The sequence below is a fragment of the Pinus tabuliformis genome, chromosome 3_2 (assembly GCF_031772625.1).
Source record: "Pinus tabuliformis cultivar Carrire ecotype Pingquan chromosome 3_2, CPIR1, whole genome shotgun sequence".
Classification (NCBI taxonomy): domain Eukaryota; kingdom Viridiplantae; phylum Streptophyta; class Pinopsida; order Pinales; family Pinaceae; genus Pinus; species Pinus tabuliformis.
This window is the reverse complement of record NC_142302.1, coordinates 634,284,870-634,292,324: the sequence shown is the minus strand read 5'-3', so window position 1 is coordinate 634,292,324 and position 7,455 is coordinate 634,284,870. Positions and strand designations below refer to the sequence as shown.

Sequence of the window (7,455 nt, the reverse complement as noted above, 5' to 3'; positions counted from 1 at the left end):
AAAGTCAAAATTGCGCCCGCAACGCCACCCCCGGGCCGCCCCGCCCCGCCCGACCAGCGGCGGGTCGATTCCCGGAATCGACCCCCCGCTGGTCGGGCGGGCGGGGCGGCCCGGGGATGGCGCTGTGCCCGCAGTTCATGAAAGGATGGTTCATGGCTGGTTGCCAATAATCCAGCTGTCAATGACGTAGGCAGTGAATATGTTCGTGAAACTGGCACAGGCCTTGCTGGCACGCAGTTCTGGGAACCTGGGTGTTTATATAACTATATATATAGCAGTGGGCGGTGAATTGAATTGAATTGTCACGTGTAATATTCAGATTCCACATCCAGTCAGCGACACTGCAATCATATGAATGTTCCTATCGCCACAACGTCATAACTCAACTTGCCTCACTATTTCTCATCTGAAATTTAGCTGCTGATGCCCAATCACTAACGCCATTAAATTTTATATTCATAATTGCGAAGGAGGCCGCCATTAGATTTTATATTCATAATTGCGAAGGAGACCGCCATTAAATTTTATTTTCATAGTTCGAGAGACATGACGCGTTCCGTGGTAAATTTTTCATAAAATCGAAAACGATGTTCTGTTACTTTAATGGAACTGACGGACATGCTAGCATATATTATTTAAATGTTTGATGGAGTGTTGGATTACAGAGAAAAGTGACCCTCGGCCTCTCTGGCCAGTCAAGTTGCCATGCCTATAAATTTCCCTGTGTCTCGCTATTTCTTCATCTTCATCCTTATTTGAACTTTCTTACGTTCAAAGGAAGAGTCGAGAAGGAGAATGGCAGGTTGCGAAGGAGGGCGTATCTGCATATACTGGCGGGTTATTATTGTGATGTTGTGCAGCTTGGTAGTGGGCTCTCAATGTGCAGCCTTCAACGATCTCTTCTACGCCAGTTGGGCTGCTGACCATGTTATGTCCCAGGGCAATTTGCTCCAGCTCAAGCTCGATCACACTTCTGGTACTATCTATTTATTCTATTTTTATTCCTAATTTATCTACCTCTGCCTCTGCTTCTGCTGCTCATATAATTCTGTCTCAACAATATCATATGAGTTATGTGATTTGTAGGTGCAGGATTTGCTTCGAAGAGCACATATTTGTTCGGAAAAGTGAATGTTCAGATCAAGCTGGTTCCTGGCGACTCTCCTGGCACCGTTACTGCTTTCTATGTAAATACCATTTCCCTAACAATTAATACAGTTGTCGTAATTCTGTGAATGAATTGTTTGAACTTGCAATAATTTAATACTTTCTTGTACTGCTTGGCGATATTGTAGATGTCTTCCCAAGGTTATCAACATGACGAATTCGACTTTGAATTCTTGGGGAACACTTCAGGAGAACCGTACGTTGTGCAGACGAATGTTTATTGAAATGGGGTTGGCAATAGAGAGCAGCGTATTTACCTGTGGTTCGATCCAACTGCGAATTTCCATTCCTACTCCTTTCTCTGGAATCGCCACCTAGCTGTGTAAGTATCTAGTATAATTACCAGGCCCACTTAATTTCAATTTATGAATTACAGTATTTGATGAACAATTCATTTCGTTTTGTGTGATTGTTTGATGGATGGAAGCAGTTTCTTTGTGGATGATGTGCCTATTCGGGGTTTTTCCAACAATGAGAAAAGAGGAGTCCCATTTCCTCAAACCCGCCCCATGGGCGTATACTCTTCAATATGGAACGCAGATGACTGGGCTACTCAAGGTGGCCGCGTAAAGACCGATTGGAGCCACGCCGACCGGCGGCGGGTCGATTCCGGGAATCGACCCGCCGTCGGTCGGGCGGGGCGGGGCGGCTCGGGGGTGGCACTGCGCCCTCTTATTTGGGAGCACCTAAGTATTCAATCTAGCAAGGTTCATTCTAAACCCAAAGCTTAACCTTGATATCACTATGTATGATAATTAATGTAGGAGCCACATTGAACACATATCAAAATGAGCATTATTGTGCACATGCATGAGGATGATGACACACTTACTAAACAATATTAAACAATATTTTACATGTTTTTATTTAATGTGCTCTTATCATAGTCAATTTCCTAAGATATTCTTGTCTTCATTATGATATAATATTTTCTTTGCTAGTATCCAATGAGATTATAGGAAATTTTCAATTTTAGATCCTTAGCCTGATGTTGATTCTATAAGTTTGATTTTTTCTTAGCACCATTGGTGTAATCAATAATTCATTTATGTCACCTTTAATTGACGCATGTTATTCACACCTACGAATCTATTCAATTTAAATTTCAATATTATACCATACTGAAAGGGTCTATTGGTTTAGGTTGAAATAGTTAGAGTATCATGATATTGTGGGTATGTGAATGTAAGAAAATTAAGTTTCTTTGGTGAGTGACAACCATATTCTCATTCCTAGAAATGACCTTAAGCTTGCTACTAGAACATATACCTATACTATTGATTGTGTCATTTTATGCAATTGCTTAGGGTGTCCAAAGCATTCGATGGCATAATTATGCACCCCTCATCCTCACCAATTCACGAATCTCACCAAGAGATTTGTGAGTCATATTTGGAGTTGGTTTGGTTCACAAATTCACTTAAACCTTTGTGAGAGTAACTAGGGTAACCTTTTAAATTTTCTTATATCCATCATCCTTTCCTAGCATTAGGAATTAAGCACAAACTGGAACATAATAGTTTCTCATCATGTTATTTATTGTGATTTTATCTTTATTTTTGTTTTTTGTAGCATCATGAGGTATTACTGCATGCCAAAAGGCCCCCCTTAAAATTTAAATTATTGATTTTGGGCTTCATGTAAGCCCCAAGTGTCAAGCCAGCCCCACAAGTGAAGGGGTGTGACTTTTGTTTAAAATTCATCCCATCTAACCAAATAAATAGAATATTACGTCCTCCATTTTGATAGCAATTCAAGCATCATCTTTGTGAAGAATGGAAAGCCTAAGAGAGAGGCATAAATATTGAAGATGAGGTCGAGCTAGAACAAATTTAAGTGACTAGTAGATATATGAAAGAGGGCCAATTATGGTGTCTATTGAATGAAGGATTGTTTGTCTATTTGCTGGATGAAAAGGGAGGTTTATATCTGTTGTATGAAGGAACTTAAGGAGGTTGTTGAAATTTTTGTGTGAGACTAGGAAGAGGGCCGAAGCCCTAAAAGCAAACCAAAATGCCTCAAAATTGTAATAGAAGGACAAAAGGGCTCGTTTTGAGTTCAACAGGGCCGAGAGGCCTCAGGTGGTGAGCAGAATAGGTCGAAAAGCCTAAGATCCATTGGAAGAAGGGGTCGCAGTGCCTTAAGACCTTGGAGAAACTATTAAGGGAGATTTAAGGGGTTGTTGTTCTATGAAAGGTGGTTTGATGAGCATGTAAATGAAGTTTGATTGGTAAAGGAGGTCTAAATAGAAGTTGTGAGGTTGGGTGAGAGGGAGAGTTTGGGGAGAGAGGTGGATGAGAGGGAGAGGGAGAGGGATAGGGTGAGAGGGAGAGTTTGGGGAGAAAGGTGGATGAGAGGGAGAGGTTGGGGAGAGAGGTGGATGAGAGGGAGAGGGAGAGGGAGAGGGAGGTGGGGTAGGGTGAGAGGGAGAGAGGGAATGGTTGAGGGGGATGGGGAGGTGTGGAGGTGGGGTGAGATGGAAGAGGGAGGGGGAGGTGGGCGCAGAGGGAGAAGGAGGGGGGAGGTGGATGGTAAATGGGGTGAGAGGGAGGGGAGGCAAGGTGGGAGGGAGATGGAGAGGCAAGGGGGGAGGGCAGGAGGGGTTGGAGGGAGAGGAAGGGAGGAGCATAGGGGAGGAGGGGGATGAGAGGGAGAGGGAGGAGCAGGGAGAGGGGGTGGCCCAGTACTAAAATAGCTGGCAGTTCTGATGTCATGCCTTGTGGGCTCTCCTTGTGAAACAGCCAATCATGTTCAGTAAATTAAAGCATTTGCTTGCCGCTTTAAATTGATTGCTGGATACCGAAGTATAGTTTGTAGTTCATTCAATCATTTGATATATGTCGTTGAATATATCGCGCAGCGCCACCCCCGGGCCGCCCCGCCCCGCCCGACCGGCGGCGGGTCGATTCGCATTGATTTTTAAGTTAATTATTATTTTTTGAAAAAAAAAGTTGTTATTATTATTTTTTTGACATGAAATTCATAAAAAAACTATTATTTGACCATTTTTAGTTAATATTTTTGTATAAAAATTGTGATTTTGACATGTTAATTCTAGCAAAAAATTATCAAAACGTTTAGTTTTTTTGTTATATTTATGTTAAAAATGGTTATTTTTATGTCCATTGTTAAAAAATGTTGTTTTTTAGAAACAATTATTTCATGTGGATTGAAAAATTAATTAAGGATGTATAAATATGTAGATTATCTAAAATTCAAACTATCGACTTTCTAATTTAAAAACGCAAAAAAATAAAAACCCCACTAAAAAAAAAAAAAAATTAAGATAGAGAACAAGAAAATATGAATAAAATGACCACTTCAAAAACTATCAAATTTAGAAAATAATTTTTTACATTTCACACACTAGAAAATTTAAAGTCAAAAAATAGGTCTTTTAAAAAAAGGGTGTGATGCAGAATACTCACTTTTTAAAATCAGCATGAAAATCACTACCATTCTAAAACTTAATGCACATGAAAAAAAATAAAGTTTCAAAAACCATGTTCTAAAAAAAACATGTGTATTCTGCATCACCACTTTTGAAAATCGGGTCATTTTTTTGCCACCTCTACGAAACGGGTAACAGTATCAATTCTCGTTTCAAAGTTTACATTGTTATTACAAGATATGGTCGAATTTATTTGTTCTTCATCTAGGCTTTGTTCCTGGAGTATATCCTCTTCTTTTGACCTTTCTTTCTCCTTTTCTTCTTCCTCTTCACAATCTATGTAGAATAATTTCTTCTCAGCACACTTATGACCTTTAGTGTATTTGCTATCACAACTGTAACAAAGCCCTTTTGCTCTTTTCTCTTCCAATTGTTGAGGTGTCAACCTTATAGGTTGTGGAAGACTAGGGGCAACAACACTTCCGTCTTTATAGTTGTGAGTGGTATGCTTCCTGGTTGCCATAGTTTTACTTTCCATTTTTCTTGCTAACCTGAATGCCTTGTCTAATGAATCAGGTTCCCAAAGGCGAACATCATGTTGGATATTATCCTTTGAAGACCCTATGAACACATCAATCCTATGCTCCTCCAGAATATCTTTTACCCTTATGTTCAATTTTTGGAACTCCTCAATGTGCTTCATTATTGAACCCTTTTGTTTGAGACTTATCAATTGGCTAAAAAAAGTGTTGCTTTTTGTATCCTCATAATGTGCTATCAATTCTTCCGTAAAAATTTCCCAAGTGATAAATTGTTTATGAGAGAAAAGCCATTGATACCATACAAACTGATTTGGCTCCAAATATAAAATTTCCATACGTACCTTTTGTGTGTTTTGCACATTATTTGAGATCAAAAAATTGCTCCATCTGTAATATCCATGTTGCGAGATCCTTGCCATCAAACTTCCTCATATCGATTTTTAGAATATGGTGGGTCTTCGATCCAACATTAGAGTCTATGGAATCATGATTAACATTTCTTTTGTTCACATCATGAGTTTCCTTTACAACCTTTTCACCATTAGTAAGTATTTCTTGTAGAAAATTTGTCAAATGTGTCTTCAAATCTGCCATGTCCGTCTTCAAATCTGTCTTCAAATCTACCATGTCTCTCTTCAAATCTGTCTTCGAATCATCCATCTTAGCTTCCATGCCCTTTATCTTATATTCCACGCCATTTATCTTAGATTCCACGCCATTTATCTTAGCTTTTGTTAGCTTTTGTGAGCGTGACATTTGTTGCACTTGTTCTTGTAATTTTGATATATCATGTAGCATTTCTTCCTCCTCTTCATGAGTCATGCTAGAGATTTTAGGTTCCTTACTAGGTGTTTGCATTTTCTTTCCTTGGGGCATCAGTTACCGATAACAATGGTTTACTATGCCCTTTGAATTCCTTCAAACCAAGCTTACACAAAAATTAAAAAAAAACTACACACCTTTTTTCACTTTGTAGAAGCCTGATATTGAATCTGATGTATCTCTGTAATTTTGGATCATCCAGTTCTAAAATTATGACCTGTAGTAGCCTTCTATTTCATATTTCCAATTCCACCAGTCTGATCCAAATTGGATTCTCCAAGAGTTATGCAAAATCTTCCACAGTGACCTGCTTATAGACTAATTCAGTATATCCAACTTTTACGACGTGCCATGAATCATTGTTTTAACCTTTGGCTTTGAAACAATATATACAAGAAACTACAATCCATTCTCTTTCTGTACCTTCTTACGAAATTTCAATCCGATGCTCAGAAAGAAAGTTATGACGATTTTCCTCAGGTCACCTGTTTGGAATGTAATTCAGGAGTCTGCAAGAAGACCAACTTCCTTAGATCATATCTCCGCAAATATATTGCGAAAGGTTCTGAAATTTGGACCCAAGATTCAACGCAATGTCTTCTCAAATGGGTTTTTTTTTAGCTTTTGAAACTTCGCAGAAAAAGGTTATAGTCAAAATTCCACGATGACCTGTTGGGAGCAGCAAAACCCTAGAATCCAAGGCTCTGATACCAAATGTTATGAAACCAGCTCAAGAAAAGATAGAAAAGATAGATCAACGCCTTAGAATTCAGCCTCTTCGAGGGGGCAACCTCATTTACATTACATAAATGAACAATTCTTCGATTAATCAAATGACAAAACCTCCTTTCTATATATAGGAGTCTAAGGAGTCACAATATAACCCAGCCGACCTAACAATAATAATATAAAGCCACAAAAATAACAATAGAGGGATTCTATGGGGCACAGTAATAAAAATATGTGGGCAATAGGGGCACAAAATTATTAATAAGGGGTATAACTACAATAGTAATGGGGTAATCACTAGTATTATAGGGACCCAACACAACGTGTAGTGGAATCGCCATTAGTGTTCTGCAATCTGGATTCTTTGACAATGGAGTCTTTGGATCAAGCTGAAACTTGATTGGAGTTGCCAGGTGAATGGTTCAGAATTCTTTTGTCTAATCACTATCCACCATCAACAATTAGATCTTAAACTTGCCACTATTTCCTGAGGATGATGAAACGTTGTTCCACAATATGGTTTCCATAATGTTATCACTCCATACCTTACCTTATATGTGAGAGAAACACAAAGGTAACCACAAAACCACTTTGGAAGCTGGGATTTATCCCTTCAATATTTAGAGAGGGATCTCTCTATATGATTTAGATTTGTTGTTTTGAGATATTAGGCTATTTATTGAGTTCTCAGTTTGGTTTTATCAAATATTTGGTTGAAACTACAAGGACAGTCCATTGGGCAATCGACTCATAAGTCTTATGGTGATCAAATGAAAAAATTGCAGAACAGATGTAATAGGGAAA

General features: G+C 38.9%; 1 pseudogene across 1 annotated transcript; it reads left to right on the top strand.

Annotated features, from left to right (window-relative positions):
- The first annotated feature begins 346 nt into the window (after window positions 1-346).
- Window positions 347-1,898, top strand: LOC149182225 (xyloglucan endotransglucosylase protein 6-like; annotated as a pseudogene). Its single transcript, XR_016256757.1, has 4 exons — window positions 347-976; window positions 1,087-1,187; window positions 1,296-1,489; window positions 1,598-1,898. The product of XR_016256757.1 is annotated as a xyloglucan endotransglucosylase protein 6-like (transcript).
- Window positions 1,899-7,455: the final 5,557 nt, after the last annotated feature.